Here is a 23,628-nt window from a genome sequence, read left to right on the forward strand (position 1 = left end):
GCACAGTGCAACGGCAAGTGTCAAGAAGGCATCAATTACTTCACACTGGAAAATGCAGGAAACATTTGAAATGATCGCCAAAATATTCTACCTGATTCTGGCCATAATTGGTGTACCTGGTAAGTGACCATAAACCTTGATTTTGTGTAAATCTTTGTCTGAATTTTCCTGTGGTTTTACTTTGTGACAGATACAGTTACATCTTTCGGGCACTGTTTCCAATCACCCGCTCGGTAAAATATTTTAGCTACAGTGAAATGTCTTGACGTTTATCTGTGCTTCTAGTCTGTTTCTCCAGCTTGTAATCAACACGTTTCTTACACAAAGGCTCCATGAATTATTAAGCTACTGTATTTATTGGGAAATTGTCCTATCTTGAATCAGATCGCATGGAAATCATACTCTCTGAAGCAAGTATAACTGGAAATCAGGCTTAAATACCAGTGAGTGTCGGGCACTTATGAAAGTAAAATCTCTGACACCACACAATGCGTCTTACTGGATGCACATGCCAGTGTAGAATTGTGCTGAGGGCAGATCACTTATCAAGGTGAAATCCCTGACACCGTACTTCACGTCTTACTGGGCGTATATGCCAGTGTAGAATTGTGCTGAAGGCGGGTCACTTTTCAGACGACAATGACTTGGCGCATTTTCCACAAGGTATGGGTCTACCTGTTTCCGGATATTTCCTGAGTAGGTCACTGACTGAAATAAATCCGTTATATTTTATTATTGCTCAATCGCTTTATTCCATGGAGTTGCCTCAGTGTTGTACCAATATAACCGTGTAAAACGGGAAAATATATGATGTTAGATGATGAAGTCGGTTAATGAATATATAACGTTTAAAAATTCATTTACGGGTTGAGGGTATCGCTGGGGAGACCAGAATTTTTTGCCCACCCTCGTTACCCTTCAGAAGGTGGTGGTGAGTTGCCTTCTTGAATCTCTGCAATCCTTGAGGTTTAGGCACACGCACTGTGCTATTAGGGTGCGAGATCCAGGATGTTACCCCAGCGACAGTGAAGGAGCGGCGATATATTTCCAAGTCAGGGTGGTGAGAGACATGGAGGGGAACCTCCAAGATTGGTGAGTTGGCTGGACGGCTGCCACTGTTCGTCACTGGTGGAGGGTTTGAATGTTTGTGGAAGGAGGAGCAATCACACGGACATGATTTCCCCTTGATCGTGTCGTGCTTCTTGAGTGTTGGTGGAGTTGGAATAATCCAGACGATTAGAGCGTATTCCATTACACTCGTAACTGGTGCCTTGTAGATGGTGGACCAGCTTTGGGGGGGGGGGGGGGGTCAGGAGGCGAGTTACACGCCCTAAGGTTCCGAGCCTTTGACCTGCCCTGGTAGCCACAGTATTAATGTAGCTAGTCCAGCTCAGTTTCTGATCAGTGATAACCCCCAGTATATAACGTGAAATGTCTCGATATATCTGTGCCTTCTATGACACTGCTTCAGCAGTTATGGCTACTTCCCGACATTGGTGCAAACCGACAGCATTCTTTAAGTAATGCTACCTTTTTTGCGTGTTTTATGTTTCTCTCCAACCTCTAGAAATTAACTATTTCCCTTTACTTGTCTTTTATAGTTTTCTATATTTGCTTTCAATGTTTTCTGAGACTCTCCCCTGGGCATCAAAACCTCGTGACATTGTGCAGACAGATAAATACCAAAGATTATTCTGTTTAAGTATTGCTCCGAACAAAATATTACACCTGTCACTCAATTATCGTGACGTTAATTTATGATTTCAATGACCAGTGTGTACGGATATTCATCATCAGTATTTGTGTTCATCTCTGCTGTGGCATCCTTACTCCCGTCACTGTATTCTCACTTTGTAAGCATTTATATTCAATATCCATTGTTCATTCAATCCCTTTATCTTTTTTGTAAATATCAAAAACGGTGATCGCAGTGTTGAGGCTGAAGGAAAACCTCTCTGAATGAACCTCATTTACACCGACTCCCTTTTTTCTTGCGCGGGGGGGGGGGGGGGGGGGGCGGTCGGTGTGTGACCAACTTGCTGTCCCTAATTACACTTGTTCTGTGATTAGTCATGATTCTGTCATGCTGCAATGACAAAATGCCTTTTTCACAGTTAAACTGATGTGCACCTGCTCAGAAATTCTACAATTTATGATAGTAATACAACGATACTGGTAATGTTGCTCAATGAAGACCGTGTTTTTCGCAAATGTGCTGATGACACTATAGCGCACTGACACGTGTACAGTTCTTTGGGAATGTTATATCGTTAGTCAATCGTTTAATAACGTGTGTATCATTATGCATCAGAGAAGAATACCTCAGAGGTCGCCCCATTATATAGTAATGGTACTTTGGATTGAGTCAATCAAAATCGCAGTTATTTCCCTCTCTGAATAATTTACAAACACCTGGTAAAAATATGTTTCCGTTTTTGGATGGAAGTTCTTCTCTACTATTTGGCAGTGTGCCCCCCCTCCCCCACACCCCCACCCCTCCAAACCCCGCGATGACTCCTTTCTCCCGTGCTCAAGGAAAATGGTGATACTCACTGAGTGTGGTGGGTTCCTGGGATGTATTCTCATATGGATGGTGGAGTCAGACCCGGAGCTGACGTCTGACCCTCAGACGGATCAGATCAATGTGGAAGGTCAATTGGTCTCATAGCATTCTGACAATGAGTGTGGTTAAATACCGGGGAAGCAGCTCTGATGGAATGAAGAAGGAGAAATATCTAAGGGATCCTGATGGGAAGTCCAGTCGTGATATATTTGGATCATAGGATTGTATCTGATCGAGTAAATGTGAACGAAAGTCGAGAGACCGTAAAATCCGTGTGATGGCCTCTATCAGTGTGAACTGCATCAGGAGTGGGTTATCGATAGAAAGTGGAGTTTAATCCTGCCGATTTTAATTTCTAGGAAACGCCTGATGTTCATGGTGTTTCGGACCCAGGTTAAGGCATCTAATGTTCAGGTGGGGTCTGATCCTGAGGAAGGCATGGGCTGCGGGAATGAAGGATGACCGTGGTGAGATGAATTTATGTTGAGTGGCGTCATATATTGCAAGGGGTCTGATATTGGGTGGGAAGGCATATTATTCCCAACGAAGTTGTGATCATGTCCCTGGAAGGGTCCTGAGGGGGTACTGATCCTGGGGAGGTCAGAGCAGTGATGTGGGTGAACTCAGCAAGGATACTCTCCCTGAAGTGTGTTCAACGTAATAATTCAGCGGGGTGGTGGTCTTATCCCGATGATGTTCGGATTCTGAGCGGGACTGAATTGTGTGAGGCGAAAATGTGATGTTTCCTGATCCTTTAGGGTGATATGTCGTTGAGCGCGATCTCTTCCTGCATGTGTGAACATCCGTGCACTGGTCCTTAAGAACGTCTGTTAAAGCCAGTGACATAGTCCCGTGGGTGGTCATATCTTGACGATCAGTCATGCTAAGGTACCTGTCACAGGCGCCGGGAAGATGCTTGATCCCGAATTGGTTTCAAACCACAGGGTTCCCTGTGAAAGCGGGGAGATGGTACCTTTCTGGTAAAAACGCTGAGGATTTGATTGATTTATTGATTGGTTTATTGTCACATCTACCGAAGTACAGTAAAAAATATGTTTTCTGCGGCCAAGGGAACGTATGCAGTACGTTCGCAGGAGACAAAAGATCAAGCAACAGAGAACATTGACAATGGTTCATCAACAGACAGTGGATGGTTGCAGTGCGCCTTAAGGGCCAAACAAAGCAAATAGAGGAGCATTTTTTCATCCGGGGGTATGAATATTACTGTGCTCTGATAATGTGGAGCGGAGTGTAAGTTAGGAGTGTCTGACCATGAAGGATTTTTGATCACAGGGTGGAACACTACACCTGATGACGTCTGAATATCAACGTCGGCATTCTATCCAATATGGGAGTCTGATCCCAGGAATGGGCGGAGTTCTTAGCTTTGGGGAGCGACTGTTGTAGCGGTATGGTCACTGGGCTAATAATCCTGAGACCTAGCGTAGGGCGCTGGGGGTCTGGGTTCGAAACACCTGAGACAGGTTTTGGAATTGAATTCAGTGAAAATCAGGAATTGAAAGTCTAATGATTACCATAAACCATTATCGATTGTCGTAAAAACCCATCAGGATCTCTCATATCCTTTAGGGAGGGAATACTGCCATCATTCCTTGATCTGGCTTACATGTGCCTCCAGACCCACAGCAATGTGATTAAATCTACAGTGGTTTGCAATGTTGCCTCACAGCACCAGGATCCCCAGTGAATTTCCGACCTCGGGGGACTCTCTGTGAGGAGTTTTAACTTTCTCTCCGTGTCTCCGCGGGTTTCCTCTAGGCTGGCCTCCCACAGTCCAATGATGCGCAGGTTAGTTCAATTGGCGATGCTAATCTGCCCTTAGTGATGTGTCGGTTGCTGGAGTAACGGGGACCAGTTGGCAGAGTTGACCTAGCGAGTGTGTTTTTTCGGACGGCCTGTGCAGACAGGAAGGGTCGAATGGCCTCCTTCTGCACTGTTGCGATTCGATGATTCTATGAAACTTCGTCTGATCCTGGTGAGTGTGCCTGTTCCTAATGGGGATGGGGACTCACCCTAAAGGAAATTCAATTTACAGATTTGTCAATTTCAGGTAGCTGGATTCTGATCGGTGGAAAGGTCTGTTTCCGAGAACCATCTGGTCCTCGTATCTATTGAACCTTTGTCAGAGTTCAATTGATGACTGTTTGGACCATCACATGAGTGCTTGAGTTTGGTGATTGGCTCGATGCGCTATAATCGGAATGGGGAACCGTGCCGTGGAGGGTGCCATATTTCTGCTTAAGCGTTGCTGATTGTAATACACAATCCTGCTTCTTTGAGTATGAGGTGAAAACACGACAGCCGAATTTAGACTTGTGAAGCTGACTATATCTTAGAATACAAATCTTTGAGAAACAGAAATTAGATGCATAAGTAGGCCATTCGGCCTTTCGAGAATGCACCATAATTCAATATGAGCATGGCTGATCATTCCACTTTAGTATCCCGTTCCCGCTTTCTCTCCATATCCCTTAATCCTTTAGCTCCAATGACCTTTGGAATATATGCAACGAACTTGTCCCAACAACTTTCTGTGATAGATAATTCCACAAGTTTACAACTCTGAGGCAAGCACCTATTTCTCATCTCTGTCCTGAATGCCTTACCCTGTATTCTTAGGCCGTGACCATTAGTTTTGCACGTCTCCAACATCGGAAACTTTCTTCCCGCATCGAGCCTGTCCAGCCCCATCAGGATTTGATATGTGTCTATGAAATATCCGTTCATTATTCTAAACTCTGTTGAGTGTAAGCCCAGTCGATCCAATCTTTCTTCATATGTCAGTCCTGCCATCCAGGGAATTAGTCTGGTGAAACTTCGCTGGACGTCCTCAATAACAAGAATGTCCTTCCTCAAACGAGGAAACCAAAACTGCACACAATACCCATGGTGTGACTTCACCAAGGCCCTGTATAACTGCAGCAACACATCCTTACTCTTAGGCTAAAATCCTCTCGCTATGAAGGCCAGCATGCCATTAGCTTTCCTTGCCTCCGACTGTAACTGCATGGCAACCATCAGCGACTGTTCCACCATGACACCCAGGTCTCGTTGCAATTCCCCATTTCCTGAACTGTCATCATATAGATAACAATCGGCCTTCCTGTATTTCCCACCAAAGTGGGTAACGTCACACTTACCCACATTATATCGCATTTGATAAGTATGTTCCCACCCAGCCAGCCTGTCGAAATCACACTGCAGCCTCTTTGCAGCACACTTGCAGGCACCTTAGTGTCGGATGGAAATTTGAAGATATTGCATGAAATCCCTTCATCCAAATCATTGATGTATATTGTTAACAGCTGGGGCCACAGCACTGAACCACTGCGCCACGAGTCACTGCATGCCACTCAGTAAATAACCCGTTTTTTCCAACACTCCGCTTCCTGACTGCCAACCCATTCTCTATCACATCAATACATTGCGCATAATCCCATGACCTCTAATTAACTCAATAATCTACTGTCAAAAGCCTTCTTAAATTCCAACTTCCACTGGTTCACCGTTGTGTACTCCACTGGTCAAACCCTCAAACTATTGCAGAAGATTTGTGAAGCATCATTTTCCTTCAGTGAATCCATGCTTATTTGGACCGATCCTGGCCCCATTTTAAAAATGCTCAGTTATTTCATTCTTACTAGTTTAGTCCAGTATTTTCCCTACTACCAATGTCAGGCTAACCGGTCTATAATTCCCCGTTTGCACTCTACCTGCTTATTTAAAAAGAGTGGTTACATTAGCTACCCTCTGATACATTGGAACTCTTCCGGACTCTATTGAATGCTGGAAAATAATCATGAATGATTGCACTTTTTCGAGGGCCACTTCCTTAAGTAGTCCGGGATGTCGAGCATCAGGCCCTGGGGATTAATCTCAATGTCAAAGCAATTTCCTGATTAATAAGGATTTCCTTCAGTTTCTCCTTCATGCTGGACCGTCTGTCCCCGGAAGGCTATGATTATCCTCCTTTGTGAAAAAAGGTCTAAACTATTTCGTCAACTGGTCTGCCATCTCTTTGTTTCCCATTATGAATTCACCTGATTCTCACTGTAAGGTGCGTACATTTGTCTTCACCACTCTTTGTCTCTTCGCTTATCTATAGTACATTTTGCAGTCACTTGTTATGTCCTGTGCACGCTTACTCTCGTACTCTGTTTTCCCCTTTACGAATTATACCCTTTGTCCTCCTGTGCTGAAATTTATATTTCGCCCACTCCTTCGGCTTGCTGGTTTTTCTGATTAATCATATGCCTCCACTTTGGCTTTAACACTATGCCTAATTTCTTTTAGCCATGGCTGAGTCACCTTCCCCGATGTACGCTTGCGCCAGACAGGGATGCACACTTGTTGAAGTTCACCTTTGTGTTCGCTAAATGTCTGCCATTGCCTATCCGCCGTCAACCCGTTCAGCATCATTTGCCAACTTCACCTAGCTAATGCACGTCTCGAACCATCAAAGTTAGCTTTCTTTAATTTCAGGCTCTAGTCTCAGACTCAACTGTGGCACTCTCTATCTTAATCAATAACTCTACCTTATTAGGGTCACTCTTCCCTAAAGGAACTCGCACAACAACGTTGGTAATTAATATCGCTCATTGCACAATCTAGGATGGCCTGTTCTCCAGTTGGTTCCTCGACATATTGGTCGAGAAAACCATCCCTTAAACTTTCCACGAAATTAACCTCCATCGAATTGCTGCCAGTTCAATTAGGCTAATTAATATGCAGATTGATATCACCCATAATAACTGTTGTTCCCGTACTGCACGCATCTCTAATGTCCTGTTTGATGCCATCCCCAAACAACAACTGTTTTTTTGGTCTGCACTCAAATCCCACTGACGTGTTTTTGCCCTTCAGTGTTCCGCAGCTTCACCCATACAGATTTCACATCGTCAGGCTAATGTTCTTTGTTACTGTTGCGTGAATCTCCTCTTTAACCAGCAACGGTACCGCACCTCCCGTTCCTTTCCTTCTATTTTTCTGAATATTGAATACCACAGGACATTGGGTTCCTACCCTTGGTGACCATGGAGTCAGGTCTAGTGATCCCAATTATATCATCTCCGTTGATGATTGTCAGCGCAGAAAATTCATCAAACTTATTACAAATTCTCCTTGCAGACATAGAGCCTTCGTATATTCTTTTTGCCCATTTAGAATTATGATGTAATATGGCCCTTTTTCATTTTTGACTTTGGTTTCTCTGCCTTCCACTTTTCCTGTTACTGCCTTTTGTTTCTGTCCCCACCTTACTTCCATCCGATCTCCTGCATCGGTTCCTAACCCCTGCCATATTAGGTTTAACCCTCCACAACAGCACAACAAATTCTCCCCCGAGGACATCTGTTCCGGTCCTGCCCAGATGCAGACCATCCGTTTCGTATTGCTCCACCTCCCCCAGAGATGGTTCCAATGTCCTGAAATTTGAATCCTTCCCACTACCACCATCCCTCAAGCCACGTATTAATCTTAGCTATCCTGTCATTTCTACTTCACCAGCATGTGACACTGGTACTAATCCTGAGATTCGACATTTGAGGTCCTGCTTTTTTAATTAAAAACCTTACTCCCTTATTTCAGCTCGTAGGACTTCATCCCGTTTCCTGCCTGTATCATTGGTCCCCACATGCACTACGGCAGACGTCTGTTCACACTCTCCCCCAGAATGACCTGCAGCTGCAACGAGACATCTTTGACCCTTGCACCTGGAAGACAACTTGCCATCCTAAATCTAGATTGGGGCCGCAGAAACGTCTATCTATTCCCGTCATAATTGAATCCCCTATCACTATAGCTCTGCCACTCTTTATCCTGCCCTCAAATTCAGCAGGGCGAGGCACGGTGCCATGAACCTGGCTGCTGCAGCCTATCACTTGTGAACCATCTCAAGACGCGGCACATTGGACAGTGGTTAGCACAGATGCCTCATTAGTGCCAGCTAGACGGGTTCAATTCCGGGCTTGATTACTCTCTGCATGAGTTTGTACATTTTCCCCATTTCCGTGTGGTCTTCCGTCGGGTGCTCAGGTCTCATCACTCAGCCCAAAGATGTGCAGGTTCGGTGGATTTGCCATGCTAAACTGATTGTTGTTGTCCAAAATGTTAGGTGGGGTAACTGTGACATGGTGAGGAAGTGGCATTAGCTGCTCTTTCCGAGGGTTGATGAACAGTTGATGGGCCGAACAGCCTCCTTCTGGAGTGTGGGGGTTCCATTATCGTCTGTAAATTGCCAACACGTACCATGAGAGTAGTTGTCTGTCCGGCATTCCTCTAGTCTGCAGCAAAGCGGTTTGATATTAGGTGAGGGCCTAAATTGAGATGTGTACGAACATGAGAACACAGGGATATTCCTCGGACGAGGCTATTGGTCCAGTAAGGCCCACTCTTCCATTCACAGTGTCGTGGTAGATAAGCTTCCACTTACCCAGTTTTCTGTAGAATACCAATCTCCCTTGTCATCATTAGGATCTCGAAACCTATCGACATCTTTCTTGAACATGCTTAGTCATTGTTAGTCTGTTGTCGCCTGGGTAACAATTCCAGTATTTAACTTCCCCTGTGTGAAAACCCTCGTGGGCAGCACGGTAGCCTTGTGGATAGCACAATTGCTTCACAGCTCCAGGGTCCCAGGTTCGATTCCGGCTTGGGTCACTGTCTGTGCGGAGTCTGCACATCCTCCCCGTGTGTGCGTGGGTTTCCTCCGGGTGCTCCGGTTTCCTCCCACAGTCCAAAGATGTGCAGGTTAGGTGGATTGGCCATGATAAATTGCCCTTAGTGTTCAAAATTGCCCTTAGTGTTGGGTGGGGTTACTGGGTTATGGGGATAGGGTGGAGGTGTTGACCTTGGGTAGGGTGCTCTTTCCAGGAGCCGGTGCAGACTCGATGGGCCGAATGGCCTCCTTCTGCACTGTAAATTCTATGAAATTCTATGAAATCACAGATTTAGGAAACATGCCAATGCTTCCAATGTAACCGTATGTTGTGTCTCCCATTCTGGTCATCATGTCCACCGCAACACTATATCTACATCTAGCCAGTCAAACCCTGAACGAACTGTGCAAAGTCTAATGAGTACATCTGTTCTGCTTCGAAGCTCCAAGGACCAATTTCCCCAGTTTTCCCTCAGAAAATGATGTCCCACGCATGAGTCCCGTGAACTCACATTGCACGGCTACATCCTCCTTGAAGAATGAACTCGAAAGTTGTACACAACACTCCAATTAAAAGGATCTTCGTATTTGCAGCAGACATGCTGAATGATGCATTCAGCTTCCATTGGAATGTATGGGGTTATGGCATGTGGGATCCTAATTGCTTGTTGCACCTGTCTGCTGATGAATAAGGCCACAGTTGTAAATAAGGACACGTAGACCAATTATGACAACAACAATTTCTGAACAATCGCTATTACTAAAAAGCTATTCCCTTCCATTATGTTTGTACAAACTGGATAACGTCACATGTATTCACACTATGTTCGATTTTCCATTCGTTGCACATTCACTTAGCCCCTCCATATATTCTTCAAATGTACTGCCATGCTCCTCCCTTCGCAAGCCAATTGATAAACACAATATCTATTCTGAAAATGGCTTCCTTCTGTGCTGTAGTGATTTTGCGAATCTATAATATGCTCACAAAATCCAACAGGTGTGTCAAAACTGATCCCTCTTAGATCCAAGTTGACTTCCCAACCAAATTATTTTTCAGTGATATCAGGTGCTTTATAACAGACTCTAACATTTTCTCTGCTATAGAAGTCCAACTAACAGGTCTGTAGGTCTCAGGTTTCTCTGTCGCTCCATTTCTAAACAGTGGGGTAACGTTTCTGAATGTCTACTCTGCAGTTTTAATCTCTAACATATTCATCCTGTCCCAGAAACCTGTCATTTTTCAGCAAAACTGTCATTCGCAACTGTTGCAGATTTTGAACATATCGATCAACAACTTTCACTATGTTGAAATGTTCCTTTCTTACAGTTAATACCCTGGCAATTCTAATCCTGCCCCGTGGAAAGTGTGGCCTCTCTACTTGCACTACTCGCTACCTGGTGGCCATGGCAACTGCGGATCTACTGCTCATTATCACAGACGTCATTCTGAATCAGATCAATGCATATTACATGCCATTGAGTTTTCTGGACATAACCCCTGTGTGCAGTGTTAAGGGTGTACTGCTGAGTGCAGCCAGGGACTGTTCTGTCTGGTTCACCGTTACGTTCTCCTTTGATCGGTTTGTTACCATCTGTTGCCAGAAAATGAGAGCAAAATATTGCACCGGGAACACTGCCGCTGTGGTTCTAGCAACAACTGGCATTCTGCTCTGCTTGAAAAACATCCCCTGGTACTTTACGTTTTCACCTTACGTGATAGTAGGCAATACACCGTGGCTCTGTTACACAAAGGTAATAACTTTAACTGACCCAATTTGGCAAGGATTTTATTGGTTCGAACGGATTTTAACGCCAGTCCTCCCATTTGTTTTAATTCTGTTGCTCAATGCACTGACAGTCAGATATGTTTTAGTGACCAGTCGAGTACGTCAGGGACTGAGGGCTCAGAATAATGGAGAGAATCGCAGTGATCCAGAAATGGAGAGCAGAAGGAAGTCTATGATTTTACTCTTCAGCATATCTGGGACCTTCATACTTCTATGGTTGTTGAATGTTATATCTTTCTTGTACAAACACATTCGAGGAATCGTTTATTTAAACGAATCTGAAGCTATATGTCAATATGTGGGATGGATGCTGCGTAATTTAAGTTGCTGCACAAACACATTTATTTACGGTGTCACTCAGTCAAAGTTCAGAGAGCAGGTCAAGAAGGCGGCAATGTATCCGGTTACATCAATTAATAAATTGGTCAACAAATATCACTTGTGATAGGATCTCACTGGCGAGAGTCAGTTGTACCAGTCGAACTAACTGAATTGAAGGTGCATCTACAAATTCGCAACAGACAAACGGCATATAACAACGAGGAGTGAACATTTATAGGTAAGAAGTCGGGCCTGCTGGAGTGGATCAATCCCTACCTCCACTCCTGACAGCCGCTTTCACCGAGCTGGGAGCACCAGGAACTGGCGACCGGCAGTCTCAGTAAAGGACAATGGTCCGTTGCTGCCGGGAGTTCCCTCAGCCAAACAGCCAGCTGTGACTGTGACCGACAGCTGGGACTGTCAGATCTCGGAAGTCATACTGCAAACATGCCTTCAGTCAGGAAGCAACATGCATCGCAGGCATTGTTTGAGGTTGCATTGTAATCCACAGCTGCATTCATTATGCATAGGTTTCCGCCAGCTGCCTATCAGATATCTGACGTCACGCTGGAGATTCATTCATCCAGCAAGCCACTCTCAGCCAATTTCTGAGTTTGCGGTGTGACTGATAGCTGCATTCACCAAACAGAATATTCTAACGTTTGACTGATAACCAATCCAGATATCCAGCTGTTCATTCTTTGTAGCTTAGCCAATCAGGCAGCTCTGCCTAGTGAAATAAAACCATTTGATCATCTGAATCGTTCTTGCTCCCTGTTATTACAGACGCACATGTGGAAGAAATTATTCGGAGCCCCGTTTAAAATTTGTACCATTTAGTTTATATTTTTCATTAAAATTATTCCAAGGACAGGAAACGCATTACACTGGTTGGAGATTTCGTCTAAAATGTAAGGGGAGACTGTTCAGTAAAGATGTTAGGAAACACCGCATCGCTCAATGGCAGGTAGCGGTTTGCAACTCTCTCCACAACAGCAGTTGAAGCGAGAACAGTTGTTCATCTGAAATCAGAGAAATATACATTTTAAAAGGAGGGATAATGGATGACTCGGGATATTGAGGGATAATGGATGACTCGGGATATTGAGGCCATGGTCAAACGGAAGGAATCATCTGATATACATAGTCATCCGGGATCACACGAATCCCTTCAAGAGTATCGGGCTTGTCGGAGTAAAGAGAGAAATAAGGAGGGCAAGAAGGGGACAGGAGATTGTCTTGGCAGATAAGGCAAAGAAAATCCAAAAAAAGGTTTTACAGATACATAGAGGGTAAAAGCGTGACTAGGGAGAGGGTAGGGCATCTTAAGGATAAACAATGTCAACTATGTGCAGATTCACAAGGGATTGGAGATGTCCAAAATGAATATTTATCGTCAGTATTTGCTGCTGGAAATGCTACGAATGTTAAGGAAATAAAAAGCGATGTTTTGAGGAGTGCACATATTGCAGAGAAGTTGGTGTTGGAGGTATTGAAGCGCATAGAGATAGATAAATCCCAGGGACCTGATGAAATGTATCCCAGGGCGTTTAGGGGACGCGTGAGGAAATTGCCGCCCCTGGCTGAGATAATTGAATCACGACAGCCACAGGAGAGGCGCCTGACGATTGGAGGGTAGCAAATGTTATGCCCTTGTTTAAGAAGGGCTGTAGGGATAATCCCTGGAACTATCGAACGGTTAGCCTTACTTCTGTAGTGGGTAAATTGATATAAGGTATTCTCAGGGACAGGATCTACAGACATTTAGACAGGCAAGGGCTAATTTGGGAAAGTTAGCATCGTTTTGTAAGGGGAAAGTCATTTCTCACGATTTTGACTGAGGTTTTTGAAGGAGTAACCAGAAAGGTAGATGAGGGCAGTGCTGTCGACGTTGTCTCCATGGACATTAGTAAGGCCTTTGACAAATTTCTCCATGGTAGGTTGTTGCAAAAGGTGAAATCTCACGGAATCTAGCGGCAGGTAGCCAATTGGATACAAAATTGGCTTGGCGACCGAAATTGGCGGTGGAGGGTTCTTTCTCAAACTGGAGGCCTCTGGTCAGTGGTGTGCCTCAGGGATTGGTGCTGGGTCCACTGTTACTTATGACGTATATTAATGATTTGGATGAGAATGTAGGAGGCATTTTTAGGTAGTTTGCAGACAAACCCAAGATTGGGGCACAGTGGCTGGTGAAGAATGTAATATGAGCTTTCAACAGGATCTTGACCATTTGGGCAGTGGGCCGATGAATGACAGATGCAGTTTAATTTGACTAATTATGAGGTGATGAATTGATTCCCAGGGGCTGATAACCTAGATGAAATCATGGCACGAACTACTGAGTTAATTGCAGGCATTTGACTCACCTCTCTTTGGGTGAAGAAATGTTTCCTTATCTCTGTCCGAAATCCCAGAATCCTCAGACTTTGACCGCTGGTTCTATACACACCCACCATTGAGAACATCTTCCTTGCATGTACCCTATCTAGTCCTGTTAGACGGCTCGATGAGATCCCCCTAATTCTTCTTAACTCAAGCGAGAACAATCCGAACCTAGTCAATCTCTCCTTATTTGCCAGTCACGCCATCCCTGGAATCAGCTTGGTAAACATTCGCATGCACTCCTTAGAGAGCGAGCACATCATCCCTCTGAAAGGAAGACCAAAACTGCACACAATATTCTAGGTGTGGCCTCACCAAGGGCCTGTATAAATGCAGCAATGCATCCCTTTGTCTATACTTGAAACCTCTCACAATGAAGGGCAACCTACCATTAGCCTTCTTTACCGCCTGCTGTACCTACATGCTTACCTTCAGCGATTGGTGCACAAGGACAAACAGCTCCCGCTGCGCACTCCCCTCTCCCAATTTGCAGCCATCAGGTCGTAATCTGCCTTCCTGTTTTTGCTTCCAAAGTGAATAACCGCACACTTATCCAAATCATCTCCCATTGATTTGCCCACTCACCCAACATGTCCAGATCATGCTGTAGGATTTCTTCCTCCTTGGCACAGTTCGCCCTCCCACCTAACGTAGTACCATCTGCAAACTTTGAGATGTTACATTTTTCTCCCGGATCCAAATCATTAATATATATTGTGAGTTGTTGGGGCCCCAGCACCAATCACTGTGGAACCCCTCTAATTCCTGCCTGTCAATTTCAAAATGACTCATTGATTCCAACTCGTTATTTGTTCTCTGCCAATCAGTTTTCTAGCCACCTCACTACACTTACCCCTATCCATGCGCTTTAATTTCGCACAATTATCTCTTCAGCGGGACTTTGTAAAACGCTTTCTGAAATTCCAAATATTACGACATCGACCGGCTCCACCTTGTTAACTGTAATGATTACATCTTTAAACAATTCCAACTGATTTGTCAAGCATGATTTTTCCCTTCATAAATCCACGCTGACTCAGACTGATCCTGCCACTTCTTACGAAATGTTCCGGTATAAAATCCTTGATAATGGATCCAAGAATTGTCCACACTCCCAATGTTAGGCGTACTGGTCTATAATTCCCTGATTTCTCTCTACCTCCCTTTTTGAATATTGGAGTGACATTGGCAACATTCCAATCTGAAGGGACTGTTCCAGAGTCGAGAGAATCCCGGAAGATGACAACCAATGAATCCAATATTTTCAGAGCCACTTCCTCAAGCACTCTGGGACAAAGTTTATCACGCTCTGGGGATTTATCCGCCTTCAATCTCATCAATTTTCCCAGCACGATTTCTCTACCCATATTGATCTCCTTCAGTTCTTTCCTTTCACTAAACATTTCATTCTCTAACATTTCCGGTATCTGATGTGTGTCCTCTTTTGTGAAGACAAAACCAAAGTATGTATTCAATTGCTGAGCCATTTATTTGTCCCTTGTTATGCATTCCACTGTTTCAGTCTGTAGGGTACCTACATATGCTGGTTACAATTCAGATGACTAACATGCAATAACATGAGCAGAAATGAATTACTTTAATTGCAGCTGCAAAATTTTACTTGTTCCTGTAAGCTTGATTTTGGGATTAGTTTCCCGGTAATTCAAAATTAGCTGGTCAAATTAAAGACCCGATGAAGATCGATGCACACGGTCTTGTGACACAGGAAGATAATTGGCTAATCGGGTCCATGCAACGAGAAGTCCTTCAGAGATACTTGGTGAACCGGCCTTGGGTTGGGGTCGTGTAGGGATGGGAAGGGATGCGGTAGGGAACGGCGCAGGAGCACCGAATTAATTAGGACGATTTTTACATGAGCAGGAGGAACTGTTATCGAGATGCAATTGGAAAGAGGAGGAAAAGGAATACAGGGGCTTGTAATGGTACATGACACAACATCTCCGGATTAAGTAAGTGACCTGTAACGGGCTCACTCGGAGTAGTGAGTGGCACATTGAAGCAAAAATGAACACAGTTCCTGAAGCATGGACCGTGCAAGGAAATTTGACGCACAGCATTAAACGAGTCAACCACTGCAAACTGCACAAACAATTAAATGAACACTTGTGTGTGTGATTATATCCCATGGACTGAACTGTTTCAAAAAAGCTTCTGATAAGCACTTTCTAGGGTGGGGGGGGGGAGTAGAGACAAACACAAACAACGTGTGCCTCACCAGCGGGGCTTAGATCCGGGGAATCATACCTAACATCCAAAATTTCGACGGTAACAATCACACATTTCGATCGTTTATTAATCTCAGTGTACACATTCTGCTCAGGAAGAAAGTAAAGAAAGTGTTACAAGATTAATAAGTGTATTGGTGAACATCAGAAATAAGGCCCAGTTGTGTATTTAATTTCATTGTTCCGTGCCTCGAGCGGTTCAACCTACAGTTAGATTTGTGCTGGACAGAGCTAGTTTTATGCATGGCAGTTGGGTAAAATCCAATTGTCTTCCTGTTGTATTTTGCTAGGACTGCAGCGTGAAGGGTAATTGAATAGACGAGCAGCGTTATTACAGTGTCTGAGCAACGGGCCTTGTTTGGTAGATAAACGCCCCTTTGTCATTACTTACACTGGAAGGCCGAGCAGTTGGACATGTGGGCAGAGGGAGAAGGCAGCTCCCACAGTCCTTCTAGAACTACATGGTGGAACAGCTCTTTCAGTCTTGCAGGAAGAAAAGCCATACAATGAAGTAAAGCGTATATAAAGTCCAATGCAGAACAGAGGAAGCTGGCAACATGGACAGGTTACTCCAGTAAAAGCCACACCGCACTGAAAATAACATTATATTTTGCAAGGCTGATATATATCTGCACTACTTCAGAACATGGGAATTCGGAGCCGAAGGAGGAAATTCAACTGTTCGACCCTGCTCCACCATTCTATCAGTTCGTGGCTGAATTCTTCCTGACCTCAAATCCTCCTCCCTGGCTGTTCAACATATCTCTTTACCACGTTTATTAAAAATCAGAAATGTATATAAAACCTTCTTGAAAGCATTTCATGAGTCAGACTCCACCGTACTGTGGGGCAGGGAACTCCATAGATTCACCACCCAGTTCGCGAAGGATTTTCAACTCACATCAGTTTGAAGTCTACCGCCTCTCAACCCCAACCTGTGATGTATCGTTCTAGAGTGCACTACAGGGTGCGTTGGGGGGGGGGGGGGGAAGGGGGGGGGGGCTTTGGTCTGGGTTCAGTTTCTCAATCTTTTTTCGTATTTTACACACCTCTAGCAGGCCCCTTTCACGCTTCTAAACTCCAGCGATTGTGAGGCTAAACTGTTTAATCGCTCCTCATACGTCAACTCTTTCACCCCCGGAATCAATCTGGAGAACCTGCTCTTAACTGCCTCCATTGCCACCTCTTCGTTCCCCAAATTAGGTATCCCAAACTGGACACAATGCATCAGATGAGGTCTCACCAACATCCTATACAATTCTAGCAACACTGCTTCACTTTTATACTCCAGTCGTTTTGCAATTCGCCTTTTTAATTACATGCTGTACCTGCATACAATTTTTGTTAAAGTCCTGAACACACACAGCCCGATCCCTCTGCCCAGGCACACCTTGAATTTGCTTTCCATTTAGATAATAATTTGTCTTCCTATTTTTCGGCCAAAGATGATAACCTCAAACGTTTCCACGTTAACTTCATTCACCATATTTTGGCCCAATGTCCTAACCTATCTATATCCGCGTGTAAAATCGGTATCTCCTTTTCACTGCCTGCTTTCCCAGCTATTCTAGTATCATCCGCAAATTTTGCTATGTTAAACTCTGTCCCTGCTTGCAGATCATTTATATAGATTGTAAACAGTTCATGTTCGAGGACCGACCTCTGCGGCAGCATACCTGGTACAGTTCACCAGCCAAATAAGGATCCATGTATGCCGACACTTTGATTTCTGTCAGTCAGCCAATCATCAATCAAATCTCATACTTTGCCCCAATCCCCTATGATCTAACATTCTAGTTCAGTCTTTTATATGGCTCCTTGTGTAACGCCTTCTGGAAGTCTAGACACAACACACCACAGCTTCCCCATTATCCACTTTGCTGGTTACTTCTTGAAGAAACTGAAGCAAGCTTGTCACGCATATATTATTCTCTATAAAACCAGGGTGACAATGGTGTATTGAGCTTTGTCTTTCCAACTGTTTCGTCATCTCCTCCTTAATTATTGATTCCAGCAAATTCACCACCACAGAGGTCAACATTACTGGTCTTTAGTCTCCTCCTTTTTCCCCCTCTATCCCATTTGGAATAGCGAGATCAGTTAAAAATTAGAAAATTATGATATCGCCCTCACTGACAATGAGTGGCAAATGGCTCAAATTGCTTAACTCGATGAGAAAATCACTTCCGTTGCAAAATAAGCATCTGGGAAAAAGTAGAAAATTATGATCTCCACCTCACTGACAACAAATGGCAAATCAGTGAAAATGCTTCAATTGATGAGAAAATCACTTTGAATGTAAAATAAGCATCTGGTAAAAAGTAGAAAATGATGATATCCTCCTCACTTACAACACATGGCACCTATTGCTTAACTCGATCAGAACATCACTATGGTTGCAAAACGCATTTGACAAAAATTAGAAAATTATGATACCAGCCTCACTGCAAAGAAATCGCAAATCACACAACATGCTTCAATCGATCAGAAAATCAACAGTGTTAGAAAGTTAGCATCTGGCAAAAAGTAGAAAATTACTAAGTCACACCATCTGAATACAAATGGCAAATGACTCAAAAAGCTTAACTCGATCAGAAAATCACATTAGTTGCAAACACAGAGCTGACAAAAAGTAGTAAATTATGATCTCAGCCTCACTGAAAAAAATGGCAAATAACTGAAAAGGCTTCAATCAATGATAATATCACCTTGGTTGCAAAATAAGCATCTGCCAAAAGTAGAAAATTATGATATCCACCTGACAGAAAACAAAAGGCAAATGGTTCAATATGTTCAACTGGATGAGCACATCGCTTTGGTTGCAAAACACGCATTTGACAAAAAGTATAAACATCTGATATCCGCCTCAATGTAAAGAAATGGTAAATGGCGCAACATGCTTCAATCGATGAGAACATCACTTTGGTTGCAGAATAAGCATTTTGGAAAATAGGAGAACATTATTATGATATCCGCCTCACTGACCACAAGTGGCAAATAAGTAAAAATGAGAAAATCACATAGGGGGCAAAACATGCATTTGAAAAAAAAAAGTAGAAAATTATGAAATCAACCCCACTGAAAACAAATGGCAAATAACTCAAAATGCTTCAATCAATGAGAAAATCACTTCAGTTGCAAAAACGCATCTGGGACTGAGTGGAAAATTATGATATCAGCCTCACTGAAAACATATATGCAATAACTCAAAATGCTTTAATCGACGAGAAAATAACTTTGGTTGCAAATAAGCATCTGGCAAACAGTAGAAAATGATGATACCTGCCTCACTGACAGCAAAGTCAAAACGTTCAGAGGAGGATGAGCCGTCTCTGTCAGGGAGAGAACCTGAGAACATCTAAGACACTCAGAAGGTAAGAAGGTAAGCAAGTGATTTTTACTCATTTTTACTTTTATACCTTTTTCAAATTGTGTGTGTCGGGGCGGGGGGGGGGTGGAACTGAAGTGACAGCACAGAAAAGCTGTGACCTGAGTGGCTGGGTGGGAATCTACAGTAAATTTTTAAAAATCCGCATTGGTAACTCATTAAACATAATTACTTAATTATAATTTAGAGGGGTACCTAAGCCAGAGATCGGAGAGTACTATATTTAGCTTTCACATTTATATTAGAAATCTAGTGCTAGGAAACAGATAGTTAACAGTAACTTAAAAAAAAATTTTTTTTTAAAATTTAAACTTTTAATTTTAATTAAATGATTCATTGTCAGTTAGAGGGGTGCAGTGATCTGACTGTGAGATGTGGCAGGTCCGGGAGGCTTCCAGCGTCCCGGATGGCGTCTCTGCAGAAAGTGCACCCAACTGGAGCGCCTCACAGACCGCATGGTTCGGTTGGAGCAGCAAGTGGATGCACTTAAGAGCATGCAGGTGGCGGAAAGCGTCATAGATCGCAGTTATATAAATGTGGTCGCACCCAAGGTGCAGGCAGAGAAATGGGTGACCACCAGAAAGGGCAGGCAGTCAGTGCAGGAATCCCCTGTGGTTGTCCCCCTCTCGAACAGGTATACCTCTTTGGATACTGTCGGGGGGATAGCCTATCAAGGGAAAACAGCAGCAGCCAGAGCAGTGGCACCACGGCTGGCTCTGATGTTCAGAAGGGAGGGTCAAAGTGCAGAAGAGCAATAGTCATCGGGGACTCTATAGTCAGGGGCACAGATAGGCGCTTCTGTGGACGTGATTTTTTTTTCTGTTTCTAATTTGTTTGTATTAGTATCGGGTGAAGATTTATTTAGCTGTGGTTCTCTTGAGCAAGATATTCTTCTACATTTTTTCAAGTCAGATACATTCTGCGACTTTGCTGCTTTTTTCAACCACAGCAAACGTGATTAATAATTGGAAATTCACAACACTGAAGGAGGGTCTTTGTTCCACAATTACTGTGTCTGCCCATTATTACTATTATACAGATACATGGTCAGATAATTGAACACAGGAGTTGGGATGTCTTGCTGAAGTTCTACAAGACGTTGGGAAGGACACACTTATAATACTATGTACAGTTCTGGTCACCCTAATATAGAAACGATATTATTAACCTAGAAAGAGAGCAGAAAATATTTGCTAGGCAGCTACCGGATTTGATGGTTTGAGTTATAAGGAGCTGTTAAACTGGAATATTTTTCTTGGAGCCGAGGGGTGATCTTGACGACGGCTATAAAATAATGCTGGTGGGGGGGTGGGGGGCATGGATCGGGTAGATTATCCCAAAGGTAGTGGAGTCCAAATCTAGAGCGCGTAGGGTTAAGGTGAGAGGGGAGAGATACCAATTGTTTCACACAGAGGGTGGTGAGTGTCTGGAACGAGCTGGCAGAGGCAGTAGTAGAGGCGTCTACAATGTTGCCTTTTAAAAAGCATTTAAATAGTTATATGGAAAAAATGGGTATAGAGGAAGATGACCAAATGTGGGCAATTGGACAGGATTTGTGTAGTATAAACTGGGCGACATGCACAAGTTAGGCCGAAGGACCTATTTATATCATGTAAACGTCTCTGACTCTATAACCTGTCCCACCTTCCAGCTCTGCCTCGCTGCAGATTCGAGCACTCCATCTATATGTCCAAATCGGTTTGAATGCCTGCATCCATTTTTCTTCGCAATAGTGAAATTTGAGGGAACGAAAGTATCTGAGGAACAGGCAGGAAATGACATTGAGACAGAAGCTCAACTGTGATCAAACTGAATGTTTTGACTGGAGTGAGTGGTCGTGTCGTCTCCCTATGTTGTCATTTGCTATCAGTTCCAGTTGCCACAGTACTCGCAGATGAATATAACTGCGAGATAAGATTTTTAAGTTACATCTTTCCAACAATTATTTCAATGTTCTGGGATAGATTTCAATTATCTTGTCCGCACTGCCTGTGAGATTGGTGGAGGCAGATACAACAGTGGCTTTCAAATGTCAATGCGAGAAACGTCAGCAATGAAATGCATGCCTCTGGGGAAAGGTCGGTCGAGTGGGATTGAGTGATCTGCTAATCTAATGAACCACTGAGGTTAAACGGAATGAATGTCCTCCATCGGTACTTCACGCACTTTTAAATTTTCGGTCACGTCTGGCTGTGACATGATGTGCACCAACACCTGGAGTCTCGCCTCAGTGTTGCCCACCACTGCGAGTATGATCACGGAAATCCTTTATATACAACGTGTCCATGTGTGACGACCGCGTTAGCTTTAGCTCGGTGGTTACTTCACAGCATCAACTTAATTGGAAGTTCGAACCTGTCTCACCGTTGGCGCTGTCTGGCGTTTTTCACATTTCCAAAACATGTGTGTTGCATAAATAAAAACAGCAGCACATTTATAATTAGAAGAAGGTGTTTTTTTTTCAGAGATTGCATTATTCTGTTTAAAAAATAGCCTTGTGCTTCCTGTTCACTTTCTGATCTCACACTGCGGAAACCCAAGTTCGATTCCAGATCTGAACAATAACTGACCTATCAAACTTTGTCAATTACTCACAACCTAAATGGAAGAAAAGAGCATTAACGATTATCTGTGATAGGTTCCTTGAAATTTCGGAACAAGATTGGTTACGCAGGCAAATTGATTAATCCATTTTCTTCGACGTGAAACGCTGCTCCCCAGATCTCCAAGAACACTCAGTGAGTTCGGAAGCACCAAGCAGTGCGCTTGATTGCTCCTCCTGCCAGAGGCATTCAATCCCTCCGCCACAGACATCCCAAAATGCACCGCTATAACTCAACAATGTTCCTCGTCAATTGTTCCTCAGGTAGCGCCTCCACACCTCCGACCACTATCATTTTGAAGAACTAGACAAGCCCCTACTTGGGCCAATCACCAACTGGAATTTCCACTCCAGAGATTGCATTATTCTGTTTTAAAAGGAACCTTGTGCCATCTGTTCACTTTCTGATCTCACACTGTGGAAACCCAAGTTCGATTCCAGCTCTGTACAATAACTGACCTGTCCCACTTTGTCAATTACTCAGCCGAAATGGAGGAAAAGTGCATTTACGATTATCTATGATAGGTTCCTTGAAATTTCGGAACAAGATTGGTTACGCAGGCAAATTGATTACTCCATTTCCCTCGACGTGAAACGCTGCTCCCCCGATCTCCAAGAACACTCAGGGAGTTCGAAAGCACCCAGCACCAAGCAGTGCGTTTGATTGCTCCTCCTGCAACAGGCATTCAATCCCTCCGCCACAGACATCCCAAAATGCACCGCTATAACTCAACAATGTTCCTCGTCAATTGTTCCTCAGGCAGCGCCTCCACACCTCCGACCACTATCATTTTGAAGAACTAGACAAGCCCCTACTTGGGCCAATCACCAACTGGAATTTCCACTCCAAATCACTGACCACTCCCTCTTGCGACCATATAAATGTTCCTGCAGGTTAACGGGGAAAAATCATTTGGCTTCCTCCCTAAAAGCACTTTGAATTTACCCAAACGTCAGGGCCAGCAACGATTCAAGGAGGTAGCTCACCACCACCATCTGAAAGGCAACTAGGGGTGGGCAATAAATTCTGTCCCAACAAGCAACTTTCACATCCAGTAAAAGTGATCTGTTTAATACATTGGTGCGTTGAATTTCTGGGGCCTGGGATGAACTGTTCTCGATTCTTTAAAAAAAAACATCGAGTATCCAATGCATTTTTTCCAATTACCTGGCAATTTAGCGTGCCCAATCCATCTACCCTGCACATCTTTGGGTTGTGGGGAAGAAACCCACGCAAAAACGGGGAGAAAGTGCAAGCTCCACACGGAGGGTGACCCAGAGACGGGATCGAACCTGAAAGTTTGGCGCACTGAGCCAGCAGTGCTAACCACTGCGCCACCGTGCTGCCCTTATTTTTTCATTCTAACGGTGGAATGAATCATGTAACTTCTGCTTCCTGACACAGTATGTAGATAGGCCAACGAGAGGCGAGGCCGTATTGGATTTGGTACTGGGTAATGAACCAGGACAGGTGTTAGATTTGGAGGTAGGTGAGCACTTTGGTGATAGTGACCACAATTCGATTACGTTTACTTTAAAGATGGAAAGGGATAGGTATATACCGCAGGACAAGAGTTATATCTGGGGGAAATGCAATTATGATGCGATAAAGCAAGACTGAGGATGCATCGGATGGAGAGGAAAACTGCAGGAGATGGGC

Source organism: Scyliorhinus torazame, chromosome 23 (genome assembly GCF_047496885.1).
Source record: "Scyliorhinus torazame isolate Kashiwa2021f chromosome 23, sScyTor2.1, whole genome shotgun sequence".
Taxonomy (NCBI): domain Eukaryota; kingdom Metazoa; phylum Chordata; class Chondrichthyes; order Carcharhiniformes; family Scyliorhinidae; genus Scyliorhinus; species Scyliorhinus torazame.